This window comes from Hylaeus volcanicus, chromosome 2 (genome assembly GCF_026283585.1).
Source record: "Hylaeus volcanicus isolate JK05 chromosome 2, UHH_iyHylVolc1.0_haploid, whole genome shotgun sequence".
Classification (NCBI taxonomy): Eukaryota; Metazoa; Arthropoda; class Insecta; order Hymenoptera; family Colletidae; genus Hylaeus; species Hylaeus volcanicus.
Genome location: NC_071977.1, coordinates 31,571,779 through 31,591,000, shown reverse-complemented (window position 1 = coordinate 31,591,000; position 19,222 = coordinate 31,571,779). Strand labels below are relative to the sequence as shown.

Below are 19,222 nucleotides of genomic sequence, written 5' to 3'. Positions count from 1 at the left end.
GCTTATTGGCGAAACATCGAAACATTGAAGTCGACACTTTTCGCAACTGTCCCCAAGGAATACCACGTTACGAGTACCATCCCTAATAGGGATTTTTAGAATTGTTCCAATTACCCTAATTAGATGCAGTATCATTAGCCAAGGTCGTTACGCGTCACTTTGCTAACGAATGCCATAATTTCGAAAAAGCGCGGGCGCGGACATCTTCTCGAGCGTAAAAGAGACAACCCAATATGCTATGCGCTGCGTTAATTGGGAAAGTGACCTTGGCTGATTCAGGTCGCGATTTCTGTCTTTTTCTGGAGCTACGTCGCTTCGCGGAACAAAGCACGCGATTCTATTTGTTGTAAAAAAAAAATATATATATATGTACCCTGAGCTGCTTCAGCCACCATTTACAATGAAAGTCGAGACAAGTTTCATATTCTGCTGGGGAATTTTCGACCGAACTGTACCAAAAATAGAATAAGTTAATAGAATAAGTAAATTATTTGTAATTCGTGACGAGCAAACTTGTATCGAAAGATCGATGTAAAATCGGACCGAGTACCGATCGAATGAAAAACCCGACAGCTATTTTCACCGAAGGGTTCGCACTCGCGTCCAGTGGGAACGCGTCATTACGTTTCGAGGACTTCGGCGAAGTAGCAGTGTCGTTTCAACGGGCGGTTCGACCGCGCGATCCTCGCGTGCGCTCGTGAAATTATTTAGGCGACTACTCTCGAGAGCGTCGTTTCGTATTGCATTACACGCGGCATTTAAAACTCTTACGGACGAAGTCGGCCGACGGGTTTATAAAGCCGCGGGAGCCAACCAGCCAGCAGCCAACGTACCGTCGATATTACGAGCTTTCCGCGGGACATAAAAGCCTCCGATCGCATTTTACTTACGTTTTCAGTACCAGACTCGGCCAGGGTTTTATTAAACCCGTCGTTCACGTTTATAAGGAGAATACGGCGCGGCAACGAATAGCCCTTTTTCGCGTGGCATTATACGCGTTCCCAGTCTCGATTTTACCGGGAGTCTATAGTCCGGCAAAAAGTCGAACGAGAATTAACCAACCCCGTTGGTCCCCCCGCGGGGGGTTAATACGCCGGAAGGGAGGCGCATATTATGTTGCGGCGGTGGGCGTCGCATCCACAGTCGAAACGCGTTACTTCGGAATTACCCGTACGTTTTTACAGCTTACGCGGCATTCACGCGGCGGGACGGCATACTCGCGATTTCTAAGAACCCGACGAACGCAAACCCGCGAAAAAAGCGTTTAACCGGAGCGAAAAAAACCCTTTGAGCTTCGACTCTCTTCATTCCTTCCACTCGCTTCACTTCGGACATTCAAAACTCCTCGAGCCAGAACGTGTTCTCCAATTTTTACACTCCTTTTAACACATCGTAAAACGAAAGTTGGTAAACGGGATGGCCGCGGACGCGTGCACGGAATACTTGACAAGAGTCGTTGTGTAACCGGAGAAAAATCCGAAGCTTTCTTCGGGTAATCTCGCAGCGAACAACCGACGTAAACAATGTATATCGGTTGGCTCGACGCCTACACCCGTCGAAACAGATAAATACCAACGGAACCGGTCAGTCACGAATCGGTCCGCGGTGTCGCAATCGTACGTACCGGACAATTTATGATCGATTTATCAATGTCCGCTTGTATCTCGTTTACTGGGATTAATCGAACAACGGGTAGAGATAATTTATTAAGATAATTTATTAATTACAACCGAGCGATGTTTTTCCTCTTTTACGTTTCGATTTATTTTGGTCGGTACTAACCGAATAAAGTAGGTTGATACGTTGGTCGCCACGTCACCCAGTGACAGGACTTTCCATTTGGGAACTGTAAAAATTAATTTGACGACGTTAAAAAATTACATACCAAGGCAGATGTTGAATCAACTATTCTTCGATAGTCCCGAGTTTCGGCTTGGCAGTCGACGTAAAGTTGACAGAGAGAAACGAGAAATATTTTTGTTTGATTACGGACGACGAAGTGAAAGATTCAAGATTGTTTTCATGGGATAAGCTTACGGTTGTCGTAACCCGAGCGCGGAGTACCTCGGAAAAAGGCTATAATTTTCAGGAAATATTTCGTTACGGTGTATCGGGTAATTGAGTTAACTGGTCGAGAAGACGCGAGGCAAGAGGTAAGCCGAAGCCTGAAACGAGGCTCGAGGTGAGGGATAGAGAGACGCGAAGTTCGGGGCAACTTCGGATCAGGTTCGGGTCAGAAACCTGCCCGGAGAGACGAGGTGCAGACGGGCTAGAAACGGGACTCTCCCGTGCCCCGCTCCCCGCCATTATAAAATTACGCTCCGAGCATTCTCGAGGACGCGACGCCCCTGCCGACACGAAATTTTCACCGCATGTGGATATCTCCTACTCGTCCCTGGTCGTCGTGCCACAATTTACCATAAACTTTCGCGTACACAGGGTGTTTCCTTTGAAGCGAGTTAGAATATCTCGCCGAGGAAGTTCGGCGATTGATACGCGCAGAAAGCTTTGAATTTTTCCAGAAATTCGTCGGCGTCCCTTTCCGTTCTGGCTCGAAGACAGAAAAGGAAATACTTGGATCCAAAATGTTCGCTATCAAGAGAGAATCTTTGAATATCGAGGCAACTCTTTAGATACTCTTCCAACAAAATTAACTAACGAAAAGAAAAGAAAAAAAGACGATGGTTTTATAGTTTTTAAAAATTCTACAGAGATATTTTCACCGCGAGACAGAAAAAAAAACTTGGATCCAAAATGTTCACTATCAAGAGAGAATCTTTGAATATCGAGGCAACTCTTTAGATACTCTTCCAACAAAATTAACTAAAGAAAAGAAAAAAAAAAAAGACGATGGTTTTATAGTTTTTAAAAATTCTACAGAGATATTTTCACCGCGAGACAGAAAAAAAAACTTGGATCCAAAATGTTCACTATTAAGAGAGAATTTTTGAATATCAGGCAACTCTAGATATTTTTCCAGCAGAATTAACTAACAAAAATTCTACACTCGAGAACACGTGGTTTCCGGTTTTGATCATTGAAATGCGTTTGCCCGATCGATAGTTATGATTTTTTTTTCAAATTTTTGTCGAGAATTCTGACCGGAATCCCTATTCGGTAAACGGTACGAAATCTATATTGCACGGTAACTCGAATTTTCTAGCAGATGGAACAAAAACATCCGCAACATCGCGACCGCAATTTTTATGCAGTCCGTGGTAAAATGATTTATTGTTTGTGGAAATATGAAATGTTTCGATTAGAAGATCGTCTCGAAATGGGAAGCAAAATAACGTGAAAAAGAATCCGATGTAAAATGATGTTTTACGAGGTCTCGAGATCATCGACGTTTATCTCAACGGGATAAAATATATCCGAATCAATTTTATTGCGTGCTGTAAATATGCGCGTCAGGTGTAATGGCGGTTTTATGTTCCGCTTTAATCACGAAAATTTAAATCAAGCCGAGCCATAATTTATGGCGCTTTAAATTAAAGATACGCGACGGCGTCGAGCCTTCGCAAATTGGACTTACGCGCATTTGAATTTTGCTATGTCCGCGTTTGACGGTTGGTGCACGCCGGCTTGGGAGTTATGTTTGTTTATCGTTGCGCCGTTCGTTGATAACATTAACTCACAACGTTATCGTGGCCAATGAAAATCGAGCAGCGCTTCTCCAAATACCCGTTCGCACAAAATGTGTCGATGCGACCGATATTTGTGTCATTCTGTCGAGCGGATACTATTGACAAAATACGTTCGGTCGAAATGCGTTTTAAAATCTGTCCACCCGGTACCGTAACGCAATACCCCGTACTCCGATTTTGGTAATCTGTACTACGCCAATTATTAACCGATATTTTTACACGCACGCGGAGTTGAACCAGTGCCTGGGCAAACCAACGGAATTAAATTTGTTCACGAATCATTGTTTCGCGACGGATCGTGATTTATGGAGTCGACGAAGCAATTACTGTTAACAAAATTGACACGTGTATTCTCGGGTGGTTCGATCGCGAAACAAAGAAACTCGAGTGGAGTTGTTACGATTTTCGCGTATAACGGGACAGGATCGTTTTTCAAAAATTGTTTACATCGTAACGAGTTTTCGAGTGACACTCGTACAGGGAAAATTCCCGATAAAGGATAGGTGGTAAACGCGTGCAAGAATGTTAATTGAAATCTCATCGCCGCGGGCCGTAGTTTTCCTTCGATAAATTACACGACCGCCGACCGAAGCCACTCATCGTCCGTAAGAAATTCTTAATTACGCTGATCGGTATAACTTGCGTTACCATCCGCCCGTAATCGATATGATAATAACTCGTAGTCGACTGATCGACGGTAATTTATGGCCGCTTCGATGTAACTCGATATTTTTCTTATCGAGCAGCGCGAGCTCTAAGTACAACCCTTCGTCGGTGAACGCAGGAAGTTACACGCCCCCGATCCTCTTTCGCCTTAGTTGGCCTTAATATTCTAATGCGAAAGCCTATCTTTCCAGAAAGCTTACGGACGTCGTAGTAAGTTCTGGCCGCCGAACACACCGAGAGAATATGGCGGAGAAGGCAACGGGAGGGCCGACACGCGGAAAAAGAAACAAAAACGTTCGGGGCTAGAGGAGCGCAAGGGACGGGGCATAATAACAAGAGAAAAACAACGAACGGAGAGGGCACAGGAAAAGGGGGTACGAGGGGAGGGGGTCGGCCGGTGGGTAAACGGCGAGGACCTGGGCGAGGAAGTAACGGGGTAGCGAAGCGGGAAACAGGAACCCAGGCAACAGTCGGGAGAGCAGAGACGGGCAAAAATATTATGTAGACAAAGATGTCGGGGTAACGAACAAAAGACAAACGAAGATTCACCTACGCGCGGATTCATTCGAACACGCGTATTTTACCTCTGCGAGATTTTGATACGTTCGATCGAAATGAACGGTAAGCAACGGAAACGCTCGTTGGAGCATAAAATATAACTCACATTGCGTAGTCGTCGAGCATTCGTTAATACGTGATAACGTCCTCGATCGCGTTGCGTGCCCTCTTCGAAATAAAATCCTTCTCGCTCCTGTAAAAGTAACGTTCGAACGGCGATATTAATATTCGATGAAGTTGTACGCACGCCTAATCGGTAACTTCGGCCTGTATCGTGAAAGAAAAACGGCCGGGGAGAAAATGAGTTGGTGGCGGGGCTACGGTATGACGACACCTAATAACCAGGGAAAGAACGAGCGGAAAACGAAAAGCATAAAAAAGAACAAAGAGGAAGAGATAAGAAATCTTCGGATACGTAGATTTGTCTCGTAGTACAAGCATACAGACTGCGTTTACTTTAGATCCGCGGCGCATACAGAGCGCAGACAGGTTTTATTAACCCCCCTCGACCACGCCGCGGACGTGTACCCCGGATATATGCGTTTTCCCTACGAGTTGCTTCCACGATGTTCTACCCAAAGCCACGCGCGGTTGGTACACTTTGCAATCGATCGTTGGCACGATGCCACCGCTGTTTCTTCTTCTTCTTCTTCTTCTTCTTCTTCTTCTTCGTTTCCTATTCGTTCCCTTCTTTGCCCCCCTCGTCCTCCAATTCTCCAGCGCCCCCCTCTCCCGTCTCTCTTCCGCAGATCCACGCATTCCTTTCCCACGAGCTATGAATTTGCTTTCGATGATATTGTTCTAGCGTTGGTAGCACGCTTCCGATAAAAATCTAGGATCGTTCCCGAGAACACCCAGGCATTATGGTAACCGTTTCTGATAGTCCCGGGTCGGAAACCGAATTTTAACGAGGAATTTCGGTCGATTCCACGAACCCGGACCGTTTAAAGACTTTCGATATTTAGTCGACCGTGATCTAGACGTGCAATTTTCCTGCGCGATTAGAGCCCCCTAATCTCCACCCCTCCCTCGATCGAGTTTTCGTGTTTCTGGAACGGGAGATATTCAACAGTTTCCGTGGCTAATCGTAATTTTGCAGCTTTTGTCGCCGGTGGGTTTTTAAACTGCGCTTTCTTCCTCGACGAAGGATTGTTATTTTTGTAAATGGAAATTTGTTCGAACGAGTCTAAAGAGACCGCAGAGACGAGGATTTTCGAGTTTCGGAGACGCAGACCGGAGCAGCCCCCGTTTCTATGTATTAATCTTTGTTCGAGCGCTCACCTTTGTTACGGTTCGAGTAACAACCGTCGTTTCTCGAATTACCATCGAAAAACACGGTCGCGGTTGTTTGGGAACGCTTGACGGACAAACAGTTTCGCGTTAACAAAAACATCGCGTACAAAGAGACCAATCGAAAAAGAGAATAAATTAGTCTTGCTGAATGTATGCAGATACGTTTGAAACGCATTAAAAAATATTCAAACGCGACCGAAGGAGGTATTGTTCGGAGTGCTCTCGGTACGTGGCTTAATTGCCCCATGTAAATCAACGTTGGGGACACAAACATTTTCTGTCGATCGTTCCGCTTTAATCGGCCCGACGACGCGCAACGGTTACTATGACGACTTTTGATTAAAACGCCGTTCCAAATTGGCTTTGTGCGTTTGCACTTAACAAAGCCCTCAAATATATTCCCTTCGTTGCGAGAGTTTAATATAATAGGCATTAGCGATGTTACGAGAGCTACTCGAAGGGGTTGGAAATACCCAGTAGGAGGCACTCCCGTGGGGTGCCCAACTGTTCCAACCCGTAGAGGGTCGTCGTGTTGAAAGATCATGCAAAGCGAGATAGCTTATAAAGGAGACGAGGAAAAAATGCTGTCCAGGCCTTACTTAACGCCTCGCTTGGTTCCTCGGTGTGACTCTACCTTTCGAACGAGATTCGATCGTTCTCTGTGCATGTGTTCGACAGATTTTTCACCAAAAATGTTGGTTTCCCTAACGATAGCAACGGCGCCCTCCTGTTGCGTTCGATAACAGACGAGAGGGTAAAAAAAAAGTCAAACAGGAGAGTCGAAACGAGATAAAGGGGCGATGGGAACGCGTCCGATGACAACAAGCTGACGAAAGAACGGTACGGAAGGAGAATGAAGACACCGAGCGTGAAACGGTGACTTCGGGGAAAAAAATGTAAACAGTGCGAGAGTTATGGCTCGAGAAAAAGGACGGAGGACACGCGAAAGAGAACGATAACAGAAACGAGAAGGAAGGATCGCAGAAACGAGCAAAGACATCAGTCGACCGAGATGGGAAGAGGGAGACTAAAGACAGAAGTTTGTCTACGCGAAGAGGGAATCGAAGGTCGTTGCACAAGCACGCGAGAAACGAAAGGAAAGCGAAGCAAAAGTAACTGGCAACGGTTAAAGAAGGGAGAAAGGGGGCGGAAAGGAAGGCAGGGTCTTTCTCCCCTGTCGAGCGGCTTCAATTTTAGAACCAGACGGATCTAAGGTCTTCTATTTCCCAACCTGTTGAATTTCCCACCTACACGACGCACAATTTGTTTTCTCGCAACGTTACCATCCAATTGCCCCGCTGTTATTCCCCCTCTGTTCGCGAACGAATATGAAACCCGGAGCCGGGGAAGATGGATTAACGACGGGGGCGTAAACGTCTATAACGCTCAATGGCTACAAATCGAAATGACGATTCCATGAATATTAACCAAAAGTACTTTACATATTTCTGGCTCGATCGGTTGTAATCCTTTATCCCCGTCGAGGACAAATGCTACGCGAGACACGCACGCTTTATCGCGTTGTTGTTGTCGCTCGAAAGTATGGCCACGAATTAGCGAAACGACACGGTGTGGCGAGCGCAATCCTGTTCGGTTGATTTGTTGTCTCGAGACAATTCCAGATTGTGAGATCGCGCTACGCTCGACCGGAGTGTATTCATAGCTCTGTTTACCTCGACGCCTACGGTGTAATTTACCTCCCTCTTTTTTCTCGAGCAACCGTATACCCTCTTCTGCGAATTACTATTTTTCTAGTAAAAAGAATAGTACACATTTTTCCGTTACAGCTCCACTTCCGCCACGGTCTAATTAGTATCGACGTGCATAAGAGAATGTTGTCGTTGCGTGTGGCGATGCGCTCTCTCACGATGCGCTCTCTCATAACGCGTTCTTGTACTACTAACAAGCAGACGCTTGGAACATCACAATTTTTTCGTTACCACTTCCAGTGCTCCAAATTCAATTCTAATGGCACAGGCCCGTCCAGAATCGCTTAAATTTTAATTTAAAATAAACCTGATTTTTTTTTTGTTTTTCATTTTTTGACGTTCCAAGCCCCTTAAATCAGTTTTGTTACACGTGGTAGAAAAAGCAAACGATCTCAATTGGAAGTACAGTATCCCTGGATAAAATTGTCGAAGATGTGTCGCGCGCGCTGTTTTGCCACCGCCGAGGTGGCTGTATAACCTCTTAAACGGACTACAACGCTCGACTCGGGGATATCCGTGTCTCTGTTTTCCTCCCCGTATCCGCCCACGCCGTGTATTTCTCGCTTCCCTTCCCCCGCTTCCCAGCATCTGTATATATATTTATCGTTAAATTACCTTTATACAAACGCCCCCGGGCAAGATAGATCGCACGCGCACCGTGAACGTCGCGAACGCGCTCTTCGGCCGTGCAGTAATACCTGCTGCTTCGGGGCGTAACGACCTGCCAGCATATCTGTGCCGCGCAATGATAGCAACCCCTAAATGGAGTTGGCAGCTTTCCTTGGCCGTTTTCACGATAAAGACGCGAACTTGTTCCCCGAGTCTTCCTACCAGACGGAGAATTTCATTAAGCCGGGGCGATACTCGGCCCCGGGAGTTCAGGAAGTTAGCGCGAGGGCCCTTAATTCTAACCAGCAGGCTCGCGCGAAGCTTCGCCGTGGAATTTCTTCCATAACGGCGACGGCCAAACTCGACTGTCGACGGACCAACGACAGACGCACCGTAGCCCTTCTCGCCGCTTAACCACGCGACAAAATACCCTAACCCAAGAACCTCGCCAACTTTCTTTATTAAACGCAGCTGAGTGGATCCGCTGGAAACACGGCCACCTTAATATCTTCGACGTTAATAACGTAAAATTCGAAATTTGTGCGTCTCGACTGTAACTGTCCCTAATGCTTCGGTTCGATCCGGACGAAATTTTCTTTCCTTTACGCGAGGAAACTGTTATATCGCTACGTTACGAATCCCTCGGGGCAACCTTTACCGTGGAACTTCTTCTATGACGCGCTACTTGAATACTACAACCCGGACTTTAAGTTGTACGCGAACTGAAATTTTTAGTCTCGGTCGCGATCAGCGCGCCACGGCTTTCCATTTGCAGCGGCGATTGTCTAACTTCTTGTTTCCTACTAAGGAATCTTCCTCGGGGGAACGTCGATGCTCGTTGAGGAGATAAAAGTTTCGCGCCTTTTAGGAGAAACAATTATATTCTGTTCTCGGTCGCGAACGTTTGCAAAACTTGGGTTGAATCGTAGTTGCGCGCATTCAGCTCCGAATGACTTTGTCGGGCGGTAGTAGCGAGGCGCGAAAACGCGTCACGGCTCCCCGTTGGCGGATTGCGCGATATACAGGGTGTCCCAAAAATGGTCGAGGCGAGGATTGAAAGGGGGGATTTGAAGCAACTTTTTCCTTAGCGAAAATATTGTCCGAGGGTTATCGAAGGAGATATTAAGGAGATATTAACAGAAAGCCCCGACCAATCAGAGCGCGAGCCGTCTGGCGCGTATCCTATTCTACTCGCGCTCTGATTGGTCAGGGTTTATCTGTTAATATCTCCTTCAATAACTCTCGGACAACATTTTCGCTGAGGAAAAGTTTGTTTCGAATCACCCCTTTCAAAGAGCTCCGACATTTTTGGGACACCCTGTACAGTGCACGTGAACAGGTGAATACAAGGGAATCGGTTCTACTGTACTTCAGGGCAGCGTTTCTCAACCGGTTTTCACTTGTGATGAACATCACGATTTGTTAGTTATCTTTGTTAGCAATATTGCAAACAAATCTAAACTTTAGTTATCTTAGATGGACCTTCGATCGAACAAATCATCGTAAATAAATCGCTATGCATTCGGTTCGTTCGTTATTTGCTGTAAAGTACCGGTTGAGAATCCCTGCTGTACAACCAAAACATTCTGCATCTGGATAAGCTGCGGACCGATAACGATCTGTAAACGGACTGCGTGTAATGCGTCCGATATAATTGACTCGGCTGGGATTAATACGATTCTAGGACTCGGTTGCGATATCCGATAGAACAATTCTATCTAGTTTAGTTACCTGTCTTGAACGCTTTTTTTTTTCATAAAATAAGGAATACCTCGTGGACGATATTAGGAAATAGTATCGGTTGATGATACGCAACTTTAATCCTTTGTATTGGATGATTGCACAAGGTCGTGGTCGATTGACATAGACGTTGATGTCAGAACTCCATTATTTGTTTTTAGTTTGGTTTACCAACATGTAAAATTGAATTGTAGAAAAGAATGACGATTACATGGTTGATTAATAAAATTATATTCCTTGAAATTTATTAACACACGTTCATTTTGAAATCGGGCACGAACTTATGCAATCATCCGATATTTATCGTCTCGTTTGAAGAACGGAGCATGCTCGAGGCGACTGTGTCTACATCGTGCCGATAAAAGAAATCGTTGGGGAGGTTTCGAAGCAAACATAGTGACTCGTGTCGATAAACCAATGAAATTCTTCTCCGGGGAATTAGGTGAAATACACTTTAGGATCGGTGATCCGGCGACGGAGTCATTGGAAACTCATGAAATTTTTAGAAGGATCGATAGAAAAGATTTCAATTCCCTTTAGGTTGGCGAACCGAACGAATCGTGACACGTGCAAAGAGATATATGCCAGTTCCCGAACGCTCGCGTCGAGGGGGCTCAGCGAGTGGACTCGTGGAATATTTTCTTAGGAAGCTTCGAGCCAAAGAGATCGAGAAATCCTCGAGAGCGTCGTTCGACGACAAATCTGTATGCATATCGTACCCTCTAATCTTTAATTCGATTAACCTCGTTCAGTCCGCTGGGGCAAATATGAATGACGTTTTCTTTTCCTCTCCGACAAAATTCCCTTTCTTCTCGTTTTCTCCGTTCTAGGAGTTTCTCATTCGGTCAGCAGCTTTCCTTTAGAAACTTGCGTACAATGACTCGCATTAGCATTCGGACACCATTGTACTCCGTGCGTTATTGTTTTGTATGTAAACTTAACACGCGAGCCTGGCGACTCGATTATTTTCTTTTCTTTTCTTTCAACGAGTCGCGACAATTATACCGGGTGCCGGAAACGTGAAATTCACCTCGCCCGTAATTATACCAACACGTGTTTATTAATAACGATTATATTTCGTTAAGCCCGTATCACGTTTATAATCGTAAGCGATAACGTACTCGGTGGCACGGCGTTCGAACGCTAAGGCTAACGGTTGCTATGAATGCGAATTCGGACGAAAATGTGTTCGGACGAGTTCTGACGAATTCGTTCAAATAAACAAACGCCTGTTTTTCAATGATAGTGTGTTTACACTAGTAATAATCGTAAGCGATAACGTACTCGGTGGCACGGTGTTCGAACGCTAAGGCTAACGGTTGCTATGAATGCGAATTCGGACGAAAATGTGTTCGGACGAGTTCCGACGAATTCGTTCAAATAAACAAACGCCTGTTTTTCAATGATAGTGTGTTTACACTAGTAATAATCGTAAGCGATAACGTACTCGGTGGCACGGTGTTCGAACGCTAAGGCTAACGGTTACTACGAATGCGAATTCGGACGAAAACGTGTTCGGACGAGTTCTGACGAATTCGTTCAAATAAACAAACGCCTGTTTTTCAACGATAGTGTGTTTACACTAGTAACGACACGCATGTCAGAATATTCGCGATGTCGTCAGAACTAATTGAGCGTTCGAACGAGTTTTTCCGTGCCTAACAGGCGCGATCGTGTTTACGAACGGCGAAGCGCGAACAATGTCACGTTTTTAATTATCCGCCGAGAAGCCGAAGGAACCGGAATGCTCTCGCGATGCTTCAATTACATTCGCGGCGTGTATCAATGCGTATCGAGGTCACGTTTGCATAAACAACGGTACTTTTCATTCGGTGGCGGGGATCAGATTACTTCCCTTTTGTTCCCGAACATTGTTCCGAGTTTTCATGGATTTCGCGCGCAACCGAATCCACGCATCGACGTCGCGTCTTTTGAAAATCCATCGTTTCGCGAATTAATTTCTCCACGCCCGATGCGACGCGAATCTCGCAATTTTACGCGCCAGAAGAATCGACGGACGTGCACGGGAAAAAAAAAAGAATAAATAATATTCCCTGCATTTGGATGCGGAGACGAAAGGGTCGAGGTTAGGTTCGACCGCGGTTCCACGTGTACGCGTCGCGATTCCGTCGAGCCGGATACGTTTTCAGCCCAGACGTCTGCCTTTTACGCGAAATGGTTTCTCATCGTTTCCATCGCTCTCGCGACGAGGCGTTCCGCTTTTCGTACCGCTCTTTCGTTCGTTCGTAAGAACGCCGAAATGAGTACGGGGATGGGGGGTCGTTCTAATTGCAGGAGCGCGTCAAAGGTACGCACAAAGCGAAGCCGCTCCGTCTTATATACAGTTTTGCACCCTCAGACGTCGACGCACATGCGAGAAAGATACTTATGAGTTCCAGCCCCTACCTGTGCACTCACTCCTGCGATTACATACCGTTCGGGGCTCTCTCACGCGCCGTTACAGCTTTCTTTCTTTCTCTCTTTATCGACTGAACTGCTCTTTACAACGTGCAAACTATAACCGCAAAAGGCTGTCCTACGTAATCTAACAACTTTTTCGAACCTTCTATTTTCTTATTTCTTTATCTTCAGATTATACGAGATGTTTGAATTTGTAATTTGTAATACGCATAGTATATAGAAGAAGAAAAAATTATATTAATTTCAGGTACTTGAAGATACGTTTAAAAGTATAAACCTAATGATAGAAGAACAAATGTATAACGCTATGTAACTGTACACGTAGTAGCGCGAAATGAGAATTGAGTGAAAAAAGGCCTATCTTTGATCGTTAATTTTGAGGGTATCGCAAAAAGAATAGGAACCTAAAGGGACCCTTTTTACTGGGTTTATTTAACACATATCGAAGTATAAACAAAAATTATTGTATTATACTTTTAGTACAAAATGACGGCGACGAAGCAAGCACGCATGTATCTGTACCATAGAGTTACTCCTTAAATAAAAAAAACTCGACTCAACTAAACCTAATAACTTTAACACCAAAACTACCGTAGGATTATAGTTAAAAGGAACAGAAAGAAAGTACTTTGTCGATCAAATTAATTCTCTATTACAACAACTGTCCTTCAAAATTTTAGTAAAATCGATCGAAAGTCGAATCGACGAGGTGGATTTAGTGCTGAATGTCGCACTTGTTTTACGCGATTCGAATAAACGGCAATTTTTATTTCACCTTATTATTTCACCGTGACGACGCGAGGGTCGATATAGGTCGATGGCGTCTGGCTTCTCTCGCCTTAACCTAACTGGGTCGGATAATCAGGTTTTCGAGAGTTTTCCCTCTCTGGTGTACTCTTTCCTCGTGCCTCTCTTTTTTTACGTCAACGTTATTTTTCGTTAGTGACGCCGCGTGCGTTTCGAAGGGATTAATCGAGAATTGTTCTTTAAACGATAAACCGTGACTGCCGATGGTTATCCGAACGAAATGAATCTTTTTTGCATAAAAATTCCATGCCTCTACAATGCTTCATACATTTGATTACACGCCGCGACATGCGCGACTCGATTTTTTTCCAGGAGATATTTGACGCGCAAACGAGAGATAAAGAGAGAAACGCGATTCCCTGATCGAATCGGTTAAAATTTGTTTTCCATTCATTCGTTGAAACATGTTCCCCGTTTAAACTCGACGATATAAAAGCAACGATACGCGTGATCGTAATTTTAGCGACTTATCCGCTTGATATTATCAATTACTTTGTCGTTGTGCATCGCGACAGGCTGGACGATCGTCGACGCTATTCCTTCGATGACTCGGACAGCAAAGGAGGATCTATCACTTCGCTTCACTTTCGAGGTACACGTCACGCACTATTGTCTCCGCGGTGCTATTTTTCTTCGCGTCGTCGTGTCTCGGGTTACGAAAAAAATCCTTCTCTTTCCTCGCGAATTACTCGGCGCTTCGGATGAAAATGTCGCATCGTCGTAGTGATTAGAAAGGGAACAAGAAGAACACGAGAGCGCGTCCGAAATAGCGCGCCTTTGTTCTGTTTCGATCAGCGTCGAGACGCTTTTATGTCCGAAAAGTTGAAAATAGCTTCTATTGTCGCCGATAGTCGATATCAAAACTGACGAACGTTCGATGTATACACCAGACGCGGCCACGGACCGGCACGTGTGCCCAAGAGCTTCCCCCACCTCGATCCCATTGGGATGCGCGCTCCGCGACAGCGCAGACGGGAAGATCTGCTATCCTCTACGCTCTGCCGACAACTGGCGTCTCTCCTCGCTTCGGCCGCGGAGTGGGGGAACGGACCACGTGACATAGTACTTCGCTCTTGACAGAATCAACTTTATTAATTCTACGAGAATAGTCGAAAGTTTTTTTTAGAAGAATCTCGGCAAACGGAATCAGAATCCTACTTAACAGCAAAATAACTTTTTGAAAAATTTCAACAAAAATCTAATTTTTAACCGACTTCGAAGAGGAGGAGGTTGCTCGATTCGAATAGTATCTTTTTTTTTGGTTTTTGTTTTGTTAGAAGAAAATATCAAATGTTTCTTGCGGCGCACGTGTTAGTCCGTTTAAACGAACAAGAATTTTTAAATAAGAGACAGAGCGAGATGATATATAAAAATAGAGAGATGGATATGACGAGAACAGGCGGAGGGGTTTCCAATTTCGCGGGGAACAAATGCGTCGAACTGATTAAATAAACGAAGTGCTCTTTGTGGTCCTATATGGCGATAGGAGGTCCTATATAACGATAATTGCAGCGATGCATTGTACGTATAATACTCGCGAGTGTAAGCACATTGAAGTGGTACTCAATTGCAGCTCAGCAATCCGCCGTGCAACGTGGAAGCAGCACTTACGCTCGCAACTAGACGGCCTCTCGCGAATTTACTCGCTCACCGACGAGCTGCAGTAATTCCGCGTTTACGGACAAAATTTTCACAGGATATCGAAGAAACTGAATCGAAGAAAAGGAACGACGATAGTCGAGTAACGTTTAAACGTTTGAATACATGGGTGAAATTAGCTCGGTAGTAATTGGCTTGTTGTATTACACTTTACACTGTGCCGTCATTTGTATTTCTTAAAGCAGAATAAGTAGAAAATGTATAAACTAGAACGGAGAGTTAATGTCCGGACTGAGAAATCACGAAGCGCGGCAACCGCGTCGAAAAATAGATTAATGTTCATATTTCAAAGTTTGCTCGATGTCGTTCGGTGGATTCGGCCCTTAAATCCTGCAATCGATCCGTTTCGCAGCTAGAAATCACCCAAGGGAACTCGTAAATTAGAACGAGAAAAAATAAAAGGATAAACGCGCACGTGCGAAACTAGCCGCCGATAAAACGCTGCGCAAATAAATCGCATCGAGCATTAAGTGTACAGTTTCCAAATGAGAGACACGTAAATCGCGTTCGATGTTATTTGTTTGCGGTTAAACAATGTATTAATTAATATTAAATACGAGTTTTAAAAGTAACGCGTCAATTGATACCGTAATTTGTTGCTCGTTACGCTGGTTACGTACATTATTGGCTACAGATATTGGCTACACGTGTACTTTGTATCGGCAACCTATTCGATTTCGATGCACAAACGAAATCCTTCGTGGCAGAAGGGACGATTCGTATCGCGACGCGGCAGAACGTTCCAGAGCCTCGTACGAATAGAAAGTTTATGCGTGCAGGTCGAGGTGTCCAGCACGTGGAGTGCCGCCACAGGTTGATGGTATCGGTCACGGCAAGATAATATCGAGTGTGTGCACTCGGCGATTTTGCTTGTCTCGAAATTATGCAGCGAAACGTTCGACCTTTCCCTCGACCTGCATCGCGTCTGGTAATTCGACTCGTCGGCCGATGCCAGACATCCTCCCAACGAGTGGACGAAAGAGCAACAGTGCGATATCAACGACGATATTTATACATTCATCACGAATTTAAATCCAATCCTTCTCGGTTAACTGTTCCTGAGAGTCATTAGCGGTTCCATTAACGTTTCGATAAAATTGCTCGGCGAAATGGAAATACGCCAGATGGCGCGGATATTTCCACGGACATAAATGGTTATGTTTACTTGCCTACCAGGTTGGCCGTAAACAGACGAAAACACTCGTTATCATGTTGCGACAACTACGCGATTCTTCTCTTTTACATGGAACCGATGTTCGCGAGTGAAACGAAATACATTCAATCACTGGCTGCTCGCTTTATCGTTCCAAGTATCGTGACCTATGCATCGTATGATAAAGACACAACGCTTCAAGTAGAAAAAATGCGTTTAAAACAAACATTTTTTTGTCCGTTCTCTTCAGTCTAATTCTCGAACTAGGTCGAGGACGATCCGTGCCGTTATATCGAGGGAATACTACTCGTTTACGAAATCTGATACAGTTTACGGTACAGGATTTCCAATAAACAGATTACCTAATGCTATCCTGCTCTGGCGACACTTGGAATCACGTAGCGCTCGGTTTTTTAGATTCGTGGCGCAATGGTGGTAACTACTATCCTGGAAACCTTTTCGTCGCGGCGAGTCGCGCCGGAACACGTAGCGCGTCGCATTTTTTGTCGCCGAGAGCTGAAATCGTACGTCACGTGGTATTACGTTTTTGTCGTTCAAGGGAGAGCCACACGGTGTTGCGAGCACGATAGATTGCTCGCGACTTTCGATACTCGAGGCTGCCGATTACACGATAAACATATAACTTTGCTTTCTGGTTCTTGGAATTACTAACGCTCGAATTTCGCGTTTTCCATCGTGTCTCCAACGGATAACGCCACGGGTACGATGGAACAACGACGTTCTAGCGAGAACGATTTCACTTCAAGGAGAAAGACGTTTCCTTCTCCAATGAAACGGAAAAATTAGAAACGAGATGGATCGACGAGCAAACAAAGATTCCCAGCGAACGGAAATTTAGCGTGCACGATACACTTTTGACTCGACGAGGAGAAAGAAAATTCACGCGTACGAAACAAATTTGCCTGGTCGCTATTGCGAACACAAACGTTCCGCGGTGCTTTCGACGCTCAGATACCGGCGCTTCGCCGCGTTTCAATTTAAACGAATGCGAAAAACATTTCCTCTGCACGGCTTTTTTTTTGTGTTTTGTTCCACCCCCCCCCCCCCCTCTCTTTCTCTCTCTCACATTTAAACGCTACGCTTCTCACTTGGACGAGTTTTCCGGTTGGCCTGCTGGATTCATAAACGCGTGGAAAGTATCCCGAAATGAAACCAATATTGCTAAACGGGCATTTTCCCTGACAAATTTATTCTTGTGCTCGGGGCACACATTATACTCGAAAATTTTATTTATTTCTATCTTCTTCGAAACAAATTCGTGGCATAGTAACGTTTCAACCGATTGAAAAAAAAATATGATCGATCTCGCGGTTCGCGAGAGACTCGAGAGAGTTTATCGTTCAACGACCGTTAGATTGTCGTTAATTCGTTGGATTCGGAAATTATTTAAAAAATTAACGTTTAGCCATTTTCTTCTTTAGTTCCGTTGGGAGGACGATGCCTGATTCGAAAATTGTTTACTCCCGACTGGCGCGACTTGATCGCGTACGTCGTGCGAAATTATCACCTAAACGGACGCCCGGCGTATCTCGGCGTCGAGAAATTTGTTCATATTTCAAGCGGGGCGTCTCGAAAGGAGGAAAAATTCAACGCTCGCGCGGCTTGTTTTCGTCGTCTGTTTAACGCCGCGTGCAATTAATTTTGCTTTTTCGCTCGTGTTGCTTTTCTCATAGAAGCTCGTACAAAAGAACTGCATCAATCATTCCGGTACGCCGCCGCTTCACCTCCATCTGCCCATCCACCGTGCAGCGTCTTCCTTTTCATCTATCCGTCCGCCCGGTTTTTCTCCCTCTCGTCTCTCGTTCTCTGTTCGAGCGACGGTAGAAGCGGTTCTACTGACGGAATCAAACGAAAGAAGCCACTCGGAGGTCCACCCCAGTCATTATCTAAAACGTTCCGAGGTAAAGCTATTAAATGCCATCGGTATCTTTCTCGGTGGCCCGGTCTTGTCGTGCTTGTCATTTCTCGTCCTTTGTGCCCCACTGGGCTCTGCTCGCAGCGTCTTCCACGATCGTGGCCTAGACATGGGTGGCCTTTCCTTCCTCCGTCTCGCATTATAAAGAACGGAATCGAGAACAGTGCCGACGCTGGCTTCACCAGTGCCCCCTTGTTCTGCGCTACAATATATCCGATCGCTTCTAATCTGTAGGCCAAATTGAAGATCGAGAATAAACGTAGATCGAGTTTTTCGTCGAGGCAGACGTTTGGTGAGTTTTCGTACGAGTAATTTTCAAGTGTCGTTTAAAAGTTCGTCTCAATTTCACATGGATGTTCCTGTTTCAGAACATTTTTGTCTCGTCTTCGTAGAGGCGAAAAGAGTTGAAATTAATATGGAAATGAACTACGAATTCCTTGTTAATTTTGACTGTTTCGCGGATGGTTTACACGATGCCGGCCCTGGCTGGGAAGAGGGAACGAGGAGACGAGAGGCGACCCTCGGACAGATACAGAGAAGAGAGTATCTTTCAGCTACCGAGAACTGACATTCCAGCCGCCTATTTCGAGAATGACTGGACCCGTTTTGTGTCGCGACGTTGTATCACCGTTCCTCTCTTTCTTTCGCCGTTTCATTGGAATCGCGCCAGTTTCGCCGGCAGGAGACTCGCCCAGTATTTCCTCCTTGCTCTTTCTCGCGGGTATACGCGTCTACTTCCTCAACCCCCTTTTTACATCGCCGTCCCTCTTTCTCTCTCCTTGCTGCGACATTTTCGTTCGATAACAGGGTGCCCGTCACTGCACTAAAACCGACGAAATTGTAGTATCCGCGCCTCCCATACCCAACAATAAGGAGTCAAATAGGAACACGAAACGTAGGGTACGAGATTGGTCGCGTAGGTAAAGCGGTCGACGGTGGATCCGAGGATCGTGGCTTCGAATCCTCGTGCCTTATTTTTCGTTTAGACTCCTACATATGGGGGCTCGTCCGGGATGGGGGGCGC

The 19,222-nt window shown here is 45.4% G+C and overlaps 1 protein-coding gene across 2 annotated transcripts in view; it reads right to left on the bottom strand.

The window, feature by feature from the left end:
- Positions 1–15,294, bottom strand: part of LOC128872417 (proline-rich transmembrane protein 4) — a 40,716-nt gene extending 25,422 nt beyond the window's left edge. The window contains exons 1-2 of one of the 2 annotated variants that reach the window (XM_054115073.1): positions 13,943–15,294; positions 4,978–5,064 (exon numbers count right to left, since the gene is read on the bottom strand). The gene's annotated coding sequence lies outside the window, so the exon portion shown is untranslated. The remainder of the gene's footprint in view (positions 1–4,977; positions 5,065–13,942) is intronic. The other variant, XM_054115074.1, reaches the window with a different exon arrangement.
- Between the last annotated feature and the right edge of the window lie 3,928 nt (positions 15,295–19,222).